The following is a 20,393-nucleotide window of genomic DNA, read 5'->3' as shown; positions in this document are numbered from 1 at the left end:
AAGTGCTGTTTAGTGTTCCTAAGGACAAGAAGCCTGATGATATGCCTTGCACAGAAAAATACATGTGCTCAATGAGCTTCCTTTAGGCAAGAGTTATTGCTGTTGACCATCCAATGTTAATGAATCAACAACATATGTTAAGGTGTCTCTAAACAAAAAAACACAAATAACAAGATTATGTATTGACCAGTTAATAAAAATGTGATTAGAGGATGGTAAGAATCTAACCCTGAATTTTCTCCCAGAGTCAATGACTCAGTATTTCCTAATTCCGTGTTCATAAGGAATTTCTAAAACATAACTACCATGAATAATGAAAATTTACTATATTTTCATTTACATGTCACCCCCACAAAATTAGTAGGCTCTCTGAGGGCAGAAATGGCATCTTACTTATCTTTGAACTCTAATTCTTAGTATTATGCCAGACATGCACACTGTAGTTAATATTTATTGCACATAATTTTACAACTGTGGTTTCTCATTATTGTAATGTGGATATGCCATGTACATTTAGACATTATGGTAGGATCTTCACTGTTCCCCAGCCCAGGAAGACCTTGTTCAACTTGCACAGTTAATGGTCTAAACTTTTTTCTTCTGTCCCCTTCACCTCTTTTATAGTCAATGATCATGCTCTTCAAGTTCAAACTTAAAAATCAAAGTTAAATGAAAACACATTTATAGAGATTTACTTTTCATCAGTTAGCCCTAATGAACTTAGGTCTAAAAACAAAAAAGTTGCTAGCCAAAATGGAAGACTGAGCACACATGCCTATATTTTCTCCTCCTGAGGTCACAGTGAAATGACAGGAAAGACACTTTTTAAAAAGAAGAAAATGCCAAGAATACTGGAGGTGAGGTGGGAGAGAAATCAAAGAGATGAGCCAAACCAGAAATTTTAGGTAATTCCTGGAAGTTAGAAAACAGATAAATGAGGCCTGAAGGTCCAGCCAAAAATTAGACTTGATAAACTGAAAATAATTCCTTCATTTACAAAATAGCTAGAAATGCTAAATAAAATACCAAAAACATCCTCTCATATACAAAACAAGTCCCCAAGAAAATCTCCATGGGCGCACATGAAGAGGATAAAAGACCAGTAAGCAGATGCTTAAGCCTTTGCTCCTCTGGGGTTTGCAGACTTTTGTACCTAGAAGTTCAGAGGCAGCTTAGGCCTTAGTTTGTTCAAAATGGAGAATTGCAAATAAGCCCCTCCATATAAGGCTAGGGCCTTAAGAACTAACCCACACCTTGTAAAAGAGTGGCCTAGCAAAGATGTGCTTGCAGAAGACAAAGAGGACATTAGCCTGTCTTAGCTCGGATTCCATATTAGGGTAAAATATGGCCTGAGAATTTATTACCACAGCCTACTCTCAAGGATTCAGGTTCCAATACCTACCTAGTTCAGAAAACTGAGCAGAGAAATTACAAAGATGCCAAAGAAAAGCCTTAGCAAATCTTCCTTGGAGGAATGTGCTCTTTAACCAGGCTGTACAGAATCCTTTCAATAAAACCCAGCCAAGCATGAGCTCACAACTCAAAAACCACAGAACACTCAAGGAAAAAAAAAAGGTAATTGAAAACACAAGACTGTAACAGTGTCATAAAGGAAAGCAGATAAGATTGACTAAACATTTTAATCTAAGACATTCAGTTCTTCCCAAAAGAAAGTCTCCCTTGAGAAGTACAAGTGTGCTCAAATATTCTTCTTTTATAGTAGAGTCAATTTAGTTACTGTGTAAAATGGAAAAAAAGACACGGTTTCTAAGACACATGGTATAATTTTAATAACTATAATACTCTCATCCAGGATAAGTATCACCTCCTTCCCAAGGAGCATTTGGAAATATGTGAGGGCGTATTTGATGCTCCAATGGCTGTGGCAGCGAACAGGGACACTAAACAGTAAGATGTGCTCAGGACAATCCCACACAACACAGTGTTGCCAAAAAGCCAATTATGAATTGTTGAGAAACACTAAATCTAAAACTGTTATCAATGATTAACTCTATGAAGTAAGACCAGGAACAGAAATTTTTAGCTTTCATTGCACATTTTTCTGTACTATTTTAACTCTGTTTACAATGTAACAGTATTTTTCAAAAGTTAATTTAGACAAGTTTACCATAAATTACTAGTGAGGAAAAGCTGTCCTGTTTACTGGCCAACATAAAATCTCTCCTTCCAGATAAACTGGGTTGTTCAGAACATCAACACTGTGTACTCGACTGACTACTGTGGAATTCCTAGACTCAGAAGAGAAATCTCTTTAAATACTTAAATGTTTCTTAGATAACATATCTCCACAAAATAAGCTTACTGATGGGGATTGCATGCTCATGCAGTGAGGAGATGATACCTCTTCTATGAGGCAGCAGCTCCAACAGCTGACCAGAAGCCCAAAGAAGGAGTCAAGATTAAGACAAATAACCAGATATATTTGAAGTGGTAGGACAGGATCGTTCTGTGGTGCAGTTCAAGAATGTATCCCTTAGTAAACTAATGAAAGCCTATTGTTAATAACTGATCTATTAACAGGCAGATCAGTTTTAGACTTGATGGAAGGCCAATTAATGAAACACTTCCAGAGATGAAAATGGAAGATGAAAATGTAATCTATATGTACTAGAAGCAGACAAGAAGCTATCTATTAAAAAGGAAACCTGAACTTACTCCACAACTTCGAGAATTTGTCATCTTTGAGAGGCAATAATTCTCTCACTCATTCTCCTTGTTTATCCCTGACCACTACAGAATAGTTTTCTATATACTTGTGCTTTCCCTCTCTATTCCCTTATTTTACATAGAATAGCTAGTATACACAAGCAAGCATACTTCACTTACATTTTACTAAAAGGCCAATATGTTTAGAGCAACACCAAACTAAGGTGGGTTAAGGTTCTTTCAAAGTTATCCTTCCCCATAAGTAATATGTTCATTCAACTTTTATCTTTATATTCCAATGAATTATTTGCAATATTTAACAATAACATCAACAAAAACTTTGCATACCTTGTTTCACTCTAGAATTTCAATGTTTTCCACTTATCATTATAAAACTGTTATAAAATCTTTTTTACATATAATCTTTTATATATAATCTTGAGCTGTTTATACATAGGGCAATCTTTACCTATAAGCAGGGATAAAGTTATTCTAAAAGAAGTAACTCCTAAGTGATTTTTTTTTCTTTTCAGTTAAGCATTTTATTTAACAAACTTCTTGGGGCACCTGGGTGGCTCAGTCGGTCGGTTAACCGTCCAACTACGGCTCAGGTCATGATCTCATGGTTGGTGGGATTGAGCCCTGCTTTGGGTTCTGTGCTGACAGCTAGCTCAGAGCCTGGAGCCAGTTTCAGATTCTGTATCTCCTTCTCTCTCTGACCCTCCCCTGCTCACGCTGTCTGTCTGTCTGTCTCTCTCTCTCTCTCTCTCTCAGAAATAAATAAAACATTTAAAAAAATTTTTAAATAAAGTAAACAAACTTCTTATATAAAGAAAAATTAGAAAGGGCGCCCGGGTGGCTCAGTTGGTTAAGTGGCCAACTTCAGCTCAGGTCATGATCTCATGGTTCATGAGTCCGAGCCCCATGCCCCATGTTGGTTGCTGTGCTGACAGCTCAGAGTCTGGAGCCTGCTTTGGATTCTGTGTGTCTCTCTCTCTGCCACTCCCCTACTCATGCTCTGTCTCTCAAAAATAAATAAACATTAAAAAAAAGAAAAATTAGAAAAGGCTCAAAAGCTGCCAAAAAAAAAATCCTGCATATAAAAGTTAGAACAGATGCAAACACTATTAGGAAAAACCTAGACTCAAGAACTAGCTCAACCCAGACCTGGGACATGAAGCACCTTAAAGCACATAAAAAGCCTTGTTAAAAGAAAGTACTTAGGAAATCACATCAAGAGGCTCTCACAATTTGGAAATAGAGGGATCCCTTGAGAATTAAATTAATGAAAGGAAACCCAAGATACACAAGGTTAGTAGAAAAAAGCCACCCTAAGAGGGGAAGAACTACTGGAAATATTTGTCTAATTAAAGTGCTTAAGATATACCCTTAGGATAAGAACATATAAGGAAAATAGTGACAAGTGCACTATAAGCAGTTGAAAAAAAAAAAAAGAATGTTAACAGAAAGACAGTATCCGGTCAATCCTAGAGAAAAAGAAGAAATTGATAGGTTTCTATAACTGCTCACAGAATTTGCCTACTCTGTATTTCAGAATTTCTCAATCTTGGCACTACTGACATTTTGGTAATTCTTTGTTATGGAGGCTTGTCCTATAAACTATTTAGCAGCATCCCTGGTCTCTACCCACTGGATGCTAATAAGCATCCCCATTCCCATCCCCACCGTAATTGTGACAACGAAAAATGTTTTCAGCTATAACCTTTTCAGATTGCCTTTTGTGGGAGGCAAAACTGCCCCCTGAATCAGCTCTATATTTTAAATAACACAAATAGATGCACCAAGCTAATATAGTTTGATATTTCTAACATCAAAATCATCCAATTTTCTTGTTTACCTAGTAAATGTCTCATAATTTAGCTCTATACAGAAAGAAGTACTTGCTATACAGTGTTTAGTGAAATTAAAAAAAAAAAAAAAACTGTCAAAGAAAGCCCAGGACCATACTTTACATGTGCTATCTAATAATAAAAATCAAGTCACATACTCTCTCATTTGCCCACAACTTCTAAAATTGTTTTAATGTTTAATGTTTTAATGTAAACATTGTTTAATGCATCTTTCAACCATCTGAATGCTTTTAAATTTTGTTTTAAAATTCCTTGTTTAGGGCACCCTCCTATACTGTTGGTGGGAATGTAAACTGGTGCAGCCCCTCTGGAAAAGTGTGGAGCTTCCTCAAAAAATTAACACTAGAACTCCCCTATGACCCAGCAATAGCACTGCTAGGAATTTACCCAAGGGATACAGGAGTGCTGATGCATAAGGGCACATGTACCCCAATGTTCATAGCAGCACCTTCAACAATATCCAAATCATGGCAAGAGCCTAAATGTCCATCAACTGATGAATGGATCAAGAAGATGGGGTTTATCTATACAATGGAATACTACATGGCAATGAGAAAGAATGAAATCTGGCCATGTGTAGCAACATGGAACTTGAGGGTGTTATGCTAAGTGAAATAAGTCAGGCAGAGAAAGATCCTTATGTTTTCACTTATAAGTGGATCAGGAGAAACTTAACAGAGGACGGTGGGGGAGGAGAAGGGGAAAAAATAGTTGGGGAGAGGAAGGGAGGCAAACCATGAGAGACTCTTGAATACTAAGAACAAACTGAGGACTGATGGGGTGGGGGAGAGAGGAAGGAGGGTGATGGGTATGGAGGAGGGCACTCGTTGGGACGAGCACTGATGTTATATGGAAACCAACTTGACAATAAACTATGAAAAAAATAAAAATAAATTATAACATGAAAAAAAAATCCTGTTCAACATTCTTATAATCTTCCTTACTATCAGTACCTTGATTTTTAAAATTTTTAAATATTTATTATTGACAGAGACAGACTGTGAGCAAGGGAGACAAAGAATCCTAAGCAAGCTCCAGGCTCTGAGCTCTCAGCACAGAGCCTGATGCGGGGCTCAAACCCATGAACTGTGAGATCATGACCTCAGCCAAAGCTGGACACTTAACCAACTGAACCACCCGGGCACCCCTACATATCTTGATTTTCTAAGTTTCCTTTTTCCCTAATATTTACAGTTCCTTTGCCACTCCCCTTCATAACAACCACATTGCTCACCCATCATCCTTACTGTCAATACCTTTCCTTTGAAGTTAAAGGTATTTTATGCAGGGATAAATGAAATGTGACTAATTAATACCCAGGTAAGTAATTACAAAACACATTTCCATCTTTAATAATAATAAAGGGGTCAAATACAGTTAAGAATAACCTACTTAAATCTAAAGAATACAAAAACTTATTTAAAAACTAAGAAGCTAAATGAACCTTTTAACAAGATCAGGGCTTACCTTTGGAAAAGATCCCCAAACCCTGAAAATCCAGGGACTGTCCTTTGCCTAGGAATCCCTTGCAAACTTCAAAAACACACCTTTAGATCACTTGATTGGTCACAGGGAATTCATAATTTTCCTATATTCATCTCTTACTCCCCATCCCTTCTGCCACCACTTTCAAGTTCTTATTTCCTTTAAATTATCACTGCAAGAGGGGTGCCTGGGTGACTCAGTAGGTTAATCATCCGACTTCCACTCAGGTCATGATCTCAGTTTGTGGGTTTGAGCCCCACGTTGGGTTCTGTGCTGACAGCTCAGAGTCTGGAGCCTGCTTCAGATTCTGTGTCTCCCCCTCTCTCTCTCTGCCCCTCTGCTGTTTGCACTCTCTCTCTTTCAAAAATGAATAAACATTTAAAAATTGTCACTGCAAGTTTCTTTCCATTATTCTCTTCTTCACTGTAACTCACCCAGCACAAAACTATCACACAGATCATTTAAAAATGTCATTTTAATGACAACACTAGATTAGAAAAACTGTTTTATTATCTGGGAATGTTTAAATTTTTCTTTAAAAAATCTAGCGTTTTATCTAGTCAGCCTAATTCCTCTATTCTCTAATATAAAGTATTCTAACTATTGTTTTTTTTTACCTCCTAAATGCACAACCACATCTCTTCCTACTTATATGCCTTCACTGATGTTACCTCACCCAACAACATTCTTTTTTTTCCTTAGCTATTCCATCCCTAATCAATTTATAACACACTTTAGAGCTAAAAGGACTCATCTCAAAATTAATTCAATCAAGTAAGTAGCAAAGTCCCTCCCTACAGAGGAGAATTTCTTTTCCTAAACTTCAAACTCTTTCAGAACTGCACATGATAAAATGCTATTTATATGCTAATTTGTGTTTCCTAATTTAAGTAATAAATATTAAACACAGCCTATGAGCATGGGACAATGTTTGCCTGAGAGGATGCAAAGACAGTTTGTTTCTTCACATAAACTGTATAAAGTAACCCTTTTATTGGGTGAAATTCCAGTATATACATATATACACACATTTACTTTCAGTGAAAATTTCTACTTGAGTGTAAGAAATTCTAAGGTTCTCTTTTTGGAGGTATATTGGGAAAGGGGGGAACTGCGGGTATGGAAGATAAAAGAAAAGGGAAATAGAGAGATGGCAGAGTAAGAGAAGATATTTTCACTGTGCTCTTAGAAGAGACAGAAGGAGCAAAACAAATGTCCAGCCTTCAATCTGAGAAAAGTCTATGGGGAAGGAGAAGAGAGGATAGGAGAATGAGAAGGATAAACCAAGTCAGTGTTACATTATGTTATGTTCTGATGAGTGCTGGCATGAAGTTATCATGGGCAGAACTATAAATACCCACTGAGCTCTAGCAAGCTGAGTGAGTTAAATAAAGGTTACTAAAAGCTTATTTCTTAAATTTAAATATCCAAGTTATGCTATCTCTAGAACAGTAGGAACTAAAAGTTGGAGTAACTTTTAAGTGAAAATAAGAAAGACTCTTATTTATAAGACATCCTAAAAAATGCTTAGACTTATTAATGCCCAGTCCATTCCCTGTAGATTGGAAATCTGAAAAGTTACTTCAAGAAAATAGGGGCAAATGGAAAATAACTATATAGTACCTCATATTTCCAAATTTAATTGCATAAAATGTTGATAATCTGTTTGATATATTTTATTTAAGGTTTTAATTGGACACACATTATAAAGATTTTTAAAGGGTTCATTCACAACCACAAACTCCTTAACCTTAATAACATCTTAAATTCCTTCAGGGAGTATTTGTCTACCTTCGGATTTTCAAGAACCTAATGCTAAGAATGATGAGGGCATCCAGTTATGACTTTGCCTATTTCTGTCTTAATAGGTATCCCAAACTTCTTGAAACATGGTTTAAGGTTTTTTCATTTATCCCCCATTCCAAAAGATTACTCATTTGAAAAAGAAAATGAAAAACATCTAAATGAACTTACATACAAATATGCATGACCACTGTTTAATTTCTAAAGTAAAGAACTTGAATGAATTAAATTTCTTTAACTCAGTTACCCACATTTATTACATCAAAGCCCCAGATAAAAGGGTATTAAGCCCTAGATAAAAGGGTATTTAATAGATGAATTAAAAGGCATAAAATTTTATTTATGTAAAGCTAAATTTGCCATAAAACATCTTATTGCATGTACACAGACATGTATATTCTAGGTAAAACAAAAAGACAAATCCACTTGAAGACAGCCACATTCATCCAAGATACTAAAAAATCCCTATTATCTGATAATAGACACTTAGGAACATATTACAAGAATGGTCATTCTCCTCATTCAAAAAAGAAGGGGGGGGGGGGGTGGCTACATTACCAAACACTATTTACTTCTGTAGATTTTTAGAGGGAAACCAGAAGGGAAAATTAGGGCTATGTGAGTTTTATAAACTCTTCAGAATATGTTGGAAGGAATCTTTGAGTTCATATCGTCATCTTTTCACCTGATCTGCCTTTGTAAACACACTTAAATGTCATGTAAAAATAAGACTAACTTTAGTTAACAGCACATAATTTATTGGACTACTTTAAAAGCAAAGTTCTTTTAAAATATATTTACTAAATGAGACATAGATCATAGTGGAGTGGAAAAAAAAGAAAGTTATACATCGAGTGAAGGCAACTGAAAACATTATTCAACAAATATTTTTCAGTGTACATATAACCCTGGACCTAACAGTAAGTGATGGAAAGGATACTGACATTTACTGAACACTCAAAATGTACCAGGTTCTGTGCTGGACAATTATATTATCTAATTAAAATCTTATAGTAACACTACAAATATTATAACCTCTGTTTTAGAGATGAGGTATATTGAGCTTTAGACATGAGGTATATTGAGTTCAGACATGACTGCCAGCAAGCTTACTGTCTGGTATCACTTAAAGCTCTGTGTCCTGAACAAAGTAAAAGAGCTGGAAGTTAGAAAAACTGGGATTACAACCCATGTCTCTAACTCTTTTGCCATCCTAAGAAAATAATAAAATGAAGTACCTAAATTTCAAGGAATTGTATGATTTAACTATATAAGCAGTGAAAATATTTTGCTAATAAGCAAAACTCCAAATAATAATTATAATGAAAAGCAAATGTTTCCTTTAGCAGAAAAGTAACTCAAGCATTATATTGGTAATAGCAATAAAGTATTTATAGTAACCTCCTATAGATAATTTATAAACTGTCATTACAGTATTAAAACAAAATTTTCTACAACTTCCAAAAATTTGAAAAAAAAAGTTTAAAAAAAGCAAAAATTTGGTAGCAACTAGAATACTAGTTTTCATCATATTGCCAGATTAGAGGCTATGCAGATTAGCTGCAATGGGGGGTAGTATTCCCAGTATCTTAGAGAGTCATTACTTAGACAAAACAGAATTTATATATATATATTACACATATTTATCACTTCATATATATAAAAGTATATTTTATACATACACACAAATTGTACCTAATACAAGACCTTGGAGCTATATTGTTCTTCATATGAAATCAAGTTTAATGCTTTGGAGAGACCCGAAGAAAGCAAATGACCAAACAACAAGAAAACCAAGAACAATCTGTATAATTAAACACAAGGCAACTATAAACAACCGAGGAGTCATAAAACATACAAGTATCCTACGCTCAGATTCTTTCATAAACTTTTAAGTTCTTACTCCAAAGCTATGAATTGGTGATAATGCACTAATTTATAGAAAAATGATGATCCCGGGCTCCAGACAAAAGATACATACTCAAAGACTGGCACATGAATGTACAGTATATTTATATTTTTAGATAAAAATATAGTATTTAAAGTACATGTGAATCATTTTTTTTTTTATGACTCCTCACTTAAATCAACTTCAATCAACCACAACCACCACTAGTCATAACTCGGATGAGGGGGTTTTACTCATGACACGGGCTGACACAAGTATATAACTTTTTTTAGGAATGATACACAAGAAACTCCTGGCAATAGTTAACTTTAAAATACTGTTTCTCAATCTCAGCACTGTGACATGTAGGGCTGGATAATTCTTTGCCATGGTAGTCTGTCCCATGCATTGTTTACAGCATCCTCGGCCTCTATCTGATAACTGGCCTCCCAGTTATGACAGCCAAACGTTCCTGGGGGAGCAAGGAGAAGGCAGCAAAATCTGTCCCTGGCTAAGAAACACTGACTCACAAAGACCGGGACAGGATGGGGCAAAGATTTTACCAGCCCTCCTTTTCTGGACCATTTGAATTATTACTGTAGCAGTGCTCGCTTCGGCAGCACATATACTAGAATTATTACTGTAGCAGGCTGAATAATGGTCCCCCAAAGATACTCAGGTCTTAGTCCCTGGAACCTGTGAAATGTTACCTTATTTGGAAAAAGAGTCTTTGCATATGTGATTGAAAATCTTGTGAGAGGGAGATTATCAAGGATCATTAAGTGAGCCCTAAATGCCACTAAATGGGTCTTTATAAAAGAAAGGCAAAGAGAGAGGTCTCTTTCTCTCATGCACACAGAAGGAGATAAGAACAGAGCTAAGAGAGACTTGAAACACTGCTCTTGAAGACTAGAACAATGCAACCACAAGCCAAGGAATGCTGGCAACCACCAGAAATAAAACAGAGGCAAAGAACAGATTCTCCTCCTGAGCTTTTGAGGGAGGACAGCCCTGCTGACACCCTGATTTTGGCCCGAGGATACTGATTTCAGACCTCTGGCCTCCAGAAATGTGAGAGAATCATTTGTTTTAAATTTATTGTTTTAAGTTTATGGCAATTTCTTATAGCAGACACAGAAAACTGACACAATCATATATAAGAGTTTTATCTTGACTTAAAAAATCTGTTTCCAACAAGCAAATGAGAAAATGTGTGGAAAGTCTTTAGCACAGTCCTAAAATATAATAAACATTCAATAATATTGTTCACGCCACTGACACTATGACTAAGCTCCAAGCTCTTGGTACTACGAAGAAATATTAAGGATGTTCAAACAGTAAAACTGTGTGTGTGTGTGTGTGTGTGTGTGTGTGTATGCACAAGGCTCATGTGAGAGAAAGCACATAATCAGCCACTCATATGTGTTATTGCCAGTTATGTAAGTGTTGTGCTACAATCTGTCCTGCAGCACAGGAAAAGAAAAGTTGTGAATGAGGCCAGCCAATGATAGCTTCTTGGGAGAGGCAAGCTTGAACATTTATTAATAAAGAACAAACAAGGTTACAAAGGTAAGAGTATGAAAGTCAGCAAAGCAATGGAAATCAATTTGATGCTTGTAGAGATAGCAATCTGACTCAAGTAGACACCATGTGAAGAGACCAAATTCTAGGGTTAGAGTTATGTAAATGGTATAGGAGCGTAAAAGCTATGCTGATTTGGTTATTAAAGAGAATATTTTACAGAATGTATTATTTTACAAATATTGGCTCTCAGTGACTTTAAAAATATAAACATAATCAAGCCCTACACCAGACCTACTAAATTAGAATCCTTTGGTGTACAATAACTCTAAAGGATTCTGATGCCTACTTAGGTGGAGAACCTCTGTACCAGAGTCAATTAATGATATATGACCTATAGAATAAAAATATTATACAGTATATATAATATCCTTGAAATATGTATTCAACTAAACAAGTTCAGCATTTTCCTAGGTGAAAATTCTTCCTAAGATGTAGCCCCTCTGAGTTCTACCACATACCTTCTCTAAACTAATCCCTCATCACTTTTCTTTTCCTAAGCATATTCCCTTAATCTGCTCAGTCATTTCCCTCATATTTTCTCACAAATTGTTCTAGAAAATTATCTAACCCAACTAAGATCTAACAACTTTTTATAGAACAAAAGAAGCACATAAAAGTAAAGTTCCATTAATATATTAGAAACAACTTATGAAACTGTCCTGTTGATCATTTATTGTAATAAAATCTTAGGTACATTTATCAAGTGAAATTCTAAATCACCTTTTATCAAAGATTTCCAAAAGCATAAAATTATGAAGTGAGTCCATGAAAAGCTAATAAACTAAGCAGAGGTCACTTCAGTCTACTTAAGTGCTACTAAGTAGCTAACAAAGTGCTAGCCTCTGAAAGATACAAAGTATATGGAACTCTCAGTGATTTAGAAACAAACATGAGCAGTAGGTAAAAGACAGGGTGATCTGGGAACAGGAACTGAATATGATCCTAAAAGGAATCTCCTTTGTTGGTTGGGGGGAGGGGAGTGACCTTGCTGGCTTTACCCTACCTAGCCTGGGCTTGTTTCATGACTAACTAAAGCTAAATATAAAACACAAATTAATGTTAAGATAATTAAGTTGTACATTAGTTCTTTCCTCTCCCATATACCTACATTAATTTATGCATATTCCCAAGTATTTCTATTTACCTAAGTACTCTTCAGAAATTTCAATCCCATCAAATTCTATTCATTTATATTTCCACCAGCAACATGAGAGAGCACCTATTAGTCTCTATTCTCCTCAAAAGTATTATCAAAATCTTTTGGTCTTTCTAATATGTGAAAACTGTACCTTATAGTTTTAATATAATTTATATTACGTGCGAGTTTGAATAATAAACAATAAAACCTTGGTCTGTGAGTATACTTCATTCTGGAAACATGTGTATAACCCAAAGCACCTGTATATCAAAGCAAATTTCCCCATAACAAATCAGATGATTTGTTCCACAACCCAAAATAGTCATATAAAAATGATTACAATACATAATACAAAATAATAAAGAAAATACAAAAAGTAAAGAAAAATGAACAAATTAACCTTCACTTATCTTTGAAAACCTTCATGGCTACTGTGAGGGAGTCATGCAGGATGACTTTCACTATCACTTATGGAATCACTGTTATCTATTAGCTCAATGGAATCATTTCTTTTCGTGCAGCTTTAACAAGGAAGCTGTCCCATGACACTGGCTTTTGTCTCCTTTTGAAGACTTCGCAGAAATAGGACATTGCATTGTCATTAAACAGATTCATCCCTCACACTGCACAACCTTATTCAGGTGATGCTTTTCTACAAAATTTTGCAGTTTCCCAAATTTTACATATCTCCCAAACCTCATTTGTAGTAAGGGATTCCTCCACCTTTTTCTCCTCTGTAGACGAGATGCAGACGTAGACTTCTTATAAAATCTTACAACTTCGGCCACTTACATACCTCGTTCATACTTCTTGATTATTTCCCTCTTAACTTCCACTGTAATCATCTGCTTCTTCTTACCACCTTTCTTTTCAAACTTTTTATTCATGGGGGCCATTTTATACACTCACACAGATGTTGACTACACCATTAAAAAACTCTTGTCATATACTGTATTTAATGTAACTGTCAATAAGGCAGCAAAGGGCCTATATCTGCAGGCAGCCTGACCTAGAATGAAGTAAAGCATTCCTAAGCTTACTCTTGTATGGAAAAGCAAAGGACTGTCCACAGGTTTTTTGAAATGACAAAAAATACACTAGTGCCAGTTGTGGGCACCTTCTGACATCCTGAAAAACCACTGATTTCTGCCAAACACCATGGCCTGAGACCGAGCATCTGAGCATGGCAGACAATCACTCACAATCTCGCAACAAGTGAGCAAGAGAGAACCATTGCCTCAGTTGTGAACATGTGACATTCAGTGTCACATACTACTCATAATGCAAGACATCACTTATTAAGTTAAAATTTATTAGAAATGTTTGCTGTCTTGTGGAATACTCGGAGAACAAGTTACTCACAATCCAAGGTTTTACTGTATGTGCTTACGGATCATCTAGATTTCCTTTTCTGTGAATTATGTGTCTACAGTCTTTGCCCAACTTTATGATTGGTCTTTTTCTTACCAATTTGCAGGTATTCATTATATACTAAGGAAGCCTGCCTTTTGTCTGCAATACAAGTTGCAAATATCTTCTGCAGTTCCTATATTACCATTATGGTATGTTTGATCATTTGTTTCCTTCATGTATATATCATTTTGTCCTCAACTAAACTGTAAATTCCTTCCATGAAAAAAAGGACATTTCTTTTGAATATCCCCAGAACAGTGCTTTCTGGATCTTCTAACTTTATATACCAGCAAAATTTAAAAGAAGGGAAACCAAACTTCTAAGGGGTAGTCAAGGGTGAACATTTATTATCCTTGCAGCATCTACTTGGGTTGTCTCTCCAGTCCCATTTCACATGGCTACAGCAAATACCACCAAGTTCTAATAGTACAACATAGTTTGTTGAACTGGAGAGGAATGGGTACTAGATGAATCTCTTTCCTGTCATCTGGGCTGGTACTGAGAAAACTCAGGAGATGCTGGCAGCCACATTTTCCATTAAGAGGATGAGGAAGTGATCCTCTGCAGCAAGAAATGAAGCAAATGTACATGAGGAATAAAGAGATGAAATGTATCATGCTGGCACCAGATGGAGTCCTGAGTCCCAACCTTTGGATCTCATCAGATACTCCCTGTATCTTTATAATAAATCTTACCTCTTGTTTATACCAGTTAGATGAATTTCTATTACTCAGAGCCAAAAGTAGCCTATCATTTACTCAAATCATTCTATAAAGGGACATTTTAACACCAAAAGCTGAGTAAGGAGAGAACCTCAGATTTTTAAAGTAGGAATATTTATTTAATGACAGGTGCATGCCAGGAACAGGTTTAAGTGTTTGAAATATAGTTAAATAAAAGAGATACAGTTTCCATGGGGCTTATATTCTAGTGAGAGTAGACAGATAATATAAAAACACAATTTCAGATAGTGATAAGCAGTTTGCAGAAAAAAAATTTTAAGGTAATGAGATAGAAAGAAATAAGGATAGTGTCATTCTACAGGGGTGGTTAGATAATACTGCTTATCTGAGAAGATAATATTTGAACTGAAACTTGAAATGATGAAAAGGAGCCAGTCATGTAATGTTTTAGGAAGAGAATTCCAGGCAGAGTACAAGTCCTAAGTCAGGAACAAACCATTACATTTCTGAGGGACAAAAAGTAGGGCTATGTAGACAGAATAAGGAGGATGTTAAAGAAGTGGTAAAGGAGTAGTGGATCTAAGCGGAAAAGATATAAGATGGTGAAATAGGGATCAATTCTTGTATAGGAATTAGTAGGCAGGAAAGGATTTGAAAATAACTTGAGCTTTATAAAAAAAAAACAACACTGTATTTAATTCTCATATTGTCTTGAATCAGTGATAACTTTAACAAAACAGGCCTTTAGAAATCATCATCCCCAAGTATTTGACACAATCTTGAAGTTAGCTAGAAATGAACATTTCCTAGGCAGAAAATACCCCTTCTAGTATACCATGAATATATTTTTTTAATTTAGGATGAAAGCAAAGCCATTTAAAAAGAAGAATCTGGGATGATAAAATTCTAAAAACTACTCCATATTCTATCCTATTTACTATGATTAAGGATGTACAAATGTCTCAGTTAAGGAAGAAGATAAAAATTTAAGCTCTTTCTAAGCTACCATAAACATAACATCCTTCACTATTACTGAATTGAACATTGCCAAGGTTAAATAGTATCAGAAGAGAAAAAGTGGAAGACAGATTTCTGACTTTAAGAACAGCCACACATAATTCAACAAAGTTAACAAAGTCGTGAATTTTAATTTTACCTTTACTACTACAAAAAAAAAAAAAAAGAACTTCCTCCTTTGTGGTGAAATTGGGTACAAGGGATGCTTTAATATCTCTTCCTCTGAAAACTTTTTAAAATAGAAGACCAACCTTTTGAAGAGGTTCAGATATAGAACACCTCATGGAAAAGAGCTTTCTCCAGATCTTTCCAGACAATTTATTTCTGTGTACACTAGGCAAGTAATTAAGCCTACATGGCTACTAAGATAAATGTCAGTTAAGTCAGACTTTGAAAGCTCTAATGTAGTCATGAATCTCATCTTTTGTTATGTTAGTTAGCCCACTTAACAACAGACCAAAAAGTAGACTGTTAATAACACAATCTATAAAGAGAGGTACTTTGCGAGTGTGGTGTGAGTTAAAAAAATAAAAGTCATTAGACACCTTGATCAAGACTTGATTCTGAGTACATCCTCCTCAACACATTTCCAGCAGTTTGGCAAAGTGCCCAGAGATGATTAGCAGCAGCCAGTGTATATAAGGGAGGGATATGGTCAACCTAAAGTGAATAGTCTCCCCCCAGTGGTCACAGACAAATAACAAGAAGAGTGGGGAAATCATTGCAGCTTCTATGAAAATGACCACAAAATACACTATGCAGAACCTGGCTGCCTCCAAGAAAGAAAATCTTTAATTCAAAACTAGCAACCTAACAGTAAAGAGATATTTTATGTTTTTATGCTCTTATGATATTCACAAATGCGAAGCCTGTTTTCAGAAGTAAAGAATCAACACGTAAAATAAAACTAGCATAATTTTTCTCAGTATAATTTTTTTTTAATGTTTTATTTATTTCTAGGAGAGAGAGAGACAGCGTGAGCAGGGGAGGGTCAGAGAGAGAGGGAGTCACAGACTGAAACAGGCTCCAGGCTCCTAGCTGGCAGTCAGCACAGGGCCCGACGCGGGGCTCGAACCCACTAACCGCGAGATCATGACTTAAGCGAAAGTCGGACGCTTAACCGACTAAGCCACCCAGGCGCCCCTCTCAGTATAATTTTTTTAAGGAATAAACAGTATCTTCAGACAACCCAGTATTTGTGTTATCTAAAACAGGCAGGTGTTCATTCTTCCTGAAATAAATATCAGCATAACCTTTGTAAGTCAACCACATTTACCCGAAGTAGAGTTCTGATATGAATTTAGTCACTTACCAAATAAATTACCTTGGAAAAGAAAATTATCAGTGTTATATACCTAATGTCTACTCTGCAAAAACACTCTTTTCAAAACCGCCTAGACCTACTATAATTTATAATACAGTAAGTGTTGTAAAACATACAAATGGGTCGTCTTGTTTCTTTTAATATTTATTTTCTTGGTGTTTTTACAATTAGATAGCCTTTGACTAGCACTTACCCTGTATTATTTGCAACTCTCAGTAATAATTTGCTGCTACTCACTTTTAACAAAAGCTTGGATGTCAAAAATGTGAAAGGTATTTAGTTAAAATATCTGTCTTCTAAACATCAATTATTAAAATGGTAAAATATATTTTAAAACTATAGGAAATATTCAACTTCAATTTAAAAGCAGCCTTTTAAAAAGGTAACACAATTACGGTTCTCTTGGTTATCCCCAGCTAAGAAGAAGGTGAGTGGGGAAGGAGGGAGAGAAGCAGGCTGTGTAGTCTTCTGGAACAATTTCAGCCTGAAATGAGACTCGGGAAAAAAAGCAAACTGCTCCCTCAAATGTTTAAGAAAAATGATTCATTTTTTAAAACATCCAACAGTTGGCTCAGAGAACAAAAAACAAGTCTTATATATCACTACCAGACTCAAGCACCTTAATTCTTCCAGGCTTTATTTAATCTAGAACGTAAAATAACTGACTCTAAAAATTCCAGGTAAGAAAGGAATTGAGCAGCATCAATGAGGACACACAGACGGGGAGACACACACACACACACACACACACACACACACACACGCCCCCTGGATGTTTTTTCATAAAGCTATTTACTGTGTAACCCCAAAGGACAAAATAGAGCAATTAAAAGTGTTACCATTTGAATATTATGTAACCCTAGCCTAAAATAAAAGAAACCTGGACCTTAAAAAGTAACATGTTGTGCAAACATATATTTAAACATGTATTTAAATATATGATAGATTTCAGATACAAATGACCTCAAAATGACACAGCCCACAAAAGTTCTTTGTTTACTGTAAAAAAGGCCTCAGAAGACAGGACTACAATCAGGCCTCATACCTTACCATAACTCCACAATAGATACCTAAAATGGGCATTTATTACCTGAGGTCCCTTGTAATATGTACGTACCGCAACTATCTCTGCATTGATAGTTACCTCGCCTAATATCTTCGATATGCATAAGTTTCCAAACGACCATTTCAAAGATTTCAAGGGTAGAAATGGCTGCTAAATCACATTCCAAATGAAGAGCATTTTAACACACCTCAAATGCTATGAGCCATACTACAAGAAGACCAATTCAGTAAGCCTAAAGTAAAATTCCAACAATCCCCCAAGGCGTAGGAAAGAGTAAAACGTTGCCAGCTTGACCTTAACAGGCTGTTTATAAGTAATGCGGAGAATTTTCTGAGCTTCCCCATCAGCCTTCAATTCTCTTCGTCGCCAGCCCCCTTACATAAATGCACGCCCCAAGTGATGGAAGTTTAAGGGGTATAATCTCCTACTGTAATCCCAGGTGCTGCTGAGATTGAAACTACAGTCCCAACAAGGTGTTAAAAAGTCTTTCTGGAAGAAGAAAAAAAAATCCACCAACTAATCCACATCCTACCACATACCGGCCTGTTTGATCCCTCAATTGACTCCCTACCGGCCCTCCACCTCGCAAAAAAAAAAAAAAAAAAAAAAAAAAAATCACCACCGTTCTGGTTCCAGATTAATATGCCGAGGATGTTCTGGTTCCAGATTAATATACCGAAGATCGGAAAACACTGCCTCAGCAGCAAACGCCTCCGGAGCAGCGTATGCACGGCCCACAACCACTTTGACCAACGGAGTCTCGTGCCTCGGAAGTAGCAGCAATAGTTGCCGAAAGCCTCCTCCCGCAAGAACTTGGGGCTCGGGAGCACGCCAGAAGCCGGCGGAATCGCCCCCTCTCGGCACTGACCCCGAAGGTGTCAGGCACAGCAACTACCACCCCCACCCCCGGCACGGCTCTCCATTCATGCCTTAAACGCCACTCCCGCCGCAGAGGGTGTCGGCGCCCGCGCACCGCTCCCCATGCCCGGAGGGGGCCCTGCGCGCCCCCAGCCCCAGCTCTGCCCCAGCCGGGGCCGCGCCGGAGAGCGCGTGGAGGGAGCTGGGCGCCGCGCGCCGGCGGGCGGCATGGGTCAGACACGTTGCCGCGCGCCGGCCCGCCCGCAGCCCGGGAAGCCAGGCGCCCGGCAAATCGCGCCCCTTCTGCGCCGGCCGGGCCGGGCCAGGCGCCGGAGCAGCCCTCCCCACCCGCGCCGCCTCCGCCGCCCGGGCCCCCCGCGCGCGCCGAGCCCAGGTGCTGAGGGGGCGGGGCGGGCCAGGGTCCCCGCGTGGCGCACGGCGACGAGCAACAGGGCGCCCCCGGGCCGGCCGCGGCGCGCGGCGAGACCGTTACCCCAGAGGCGTGGGGGCCCCAGCAACTCACCGGCTCGCACCTCGGCCGCCTCCGCGACGCCGCCGCTCCCCTGCGCCCGCCGCTGCTGCTCTCCCTCAGCCGCAGGCGCCGCCGAGCAGCCCCATCTACAAACTCGGGGCTCGTAGTTGGGGATTGGAAATGCGGCTCTCACTCCTCTCCGCTTCCCCTCCCTCCGCCCCCTCCCTCGCTCCCCACTCCGTCCCGGCTACGGTCGCCGGCGCCGCCACCGCCGCCACGGCGCGCTCGGCCAGCCTCCCCTCGGCCGCCCTCCTCCCGCTGCTCCTCGCGCCGCCGCTACCGCCGCCGCCGGGGCGCGCTCCTTCTCGGCCCCGCGCGTGCGCCGGACGCCGGGGAGCGCGCGCTCGGGCGCGAGGAGGCGTCGCCGCCTCCAGGAAGCCGGGCCCCGCCCCTCCGGCCGTGGCGTGGCGGCCAGGTGGAGCCCCCCTCCGAGCGCCCGCAGGCTGCGCCCGCGGCGCCGGGGCCTGACTGAGCCGCCTGCGCCGGGCGGCCTCTCCCAGGGTCCCCAGGTCCCCGCCCGGAATCGCGCCCGCGAGGGGGTGTCGGTCAGATCCAATCGGCGCTGGTCTTCCGGGCCGAAATCGCCGCTGTCGTTCAGCATTTACCGATAGGCAAGGTACTTCGTGGGACATAAAAGAGGCTCCTCCCTGCCCCCTTTCTAAGAGTTTACATTCAAAGAACCCAGTCTTGGGACACAAAGGATAAACAGACTAGAAGAAAAGCCTCTGGAGAATCTCCTCCCTTCACCTTCACACACACCCCTGGTTCCGATGCTGGGTCTACAACGCTCATGGTGTCCTTCGTGAATTTTCTCCCGAAGGCCCAACCGGGGAGAGTGATTCACACCCGGGGAGATGCACTGACACGAGCCCTTTTCATAGAACCGAGTATCCGGTATCCCGTGATAACTCCCAGAGCCGGCTTTGCTGGACATTCCCAGTTCACCAGTTGTGCAGCTCGTCCCAAACTGCTCGCCTTCCCAGACCTTAGAAGGGGCAGCTGCGCCATCCTTGCCACCTCAACTCTGACTCTGCATGGAGGATGGTGAACTGTGATGACTGTCC

The 20,393-nt window shown here is 38.8% G+C and overlaps 1 protein-coding gene across 2 annotated transcripts in view; it reads right to left on the bottom strand.

Annotated features, from left to right (window-relative positions):
- The window catches only part of MPP6 (membrane palmitoylated protein 6), a 101,782-nt gene extending 82,334 nt beyond the window's left edge, over positions 1 to 19,448 (bottom strand). For both annotated transcript variants that reach the window (XM_039221787.1, XM_039221789.1), the window contains exon 1: positions 19,321 to 19,448. The gene's annotated coding sequence lies outside the window, so the exon portion shown is untranslated. The remainder of the gene's footprint in view (positions 1 to 19,320) is intronic.
- Between the last annotated feature and the right edge of the window lie 945 nt (positions 19,449 to 20,393).

The sequence above is a fragment of the Hyaena hyaena genome, unplaced genomic scaffold, assembly GCF_003009895.1.
Source record: "Hyaena hyaena isolate Hyena2069 unplaced genomic scaffold, ASM300989v1 scaffold_1013, whole genome shotgun sequence".
In the NCBI taxonomy this organism is placed as follows: Eukaryota; Metazoa; Chordata; class Mammalia; order Carnivora; family Hyaenidae; genus Hyaena; species Hyaena hyaena.
This window is presented reverse-complemented; position numbering and strand designations above follow the sequence as displayed.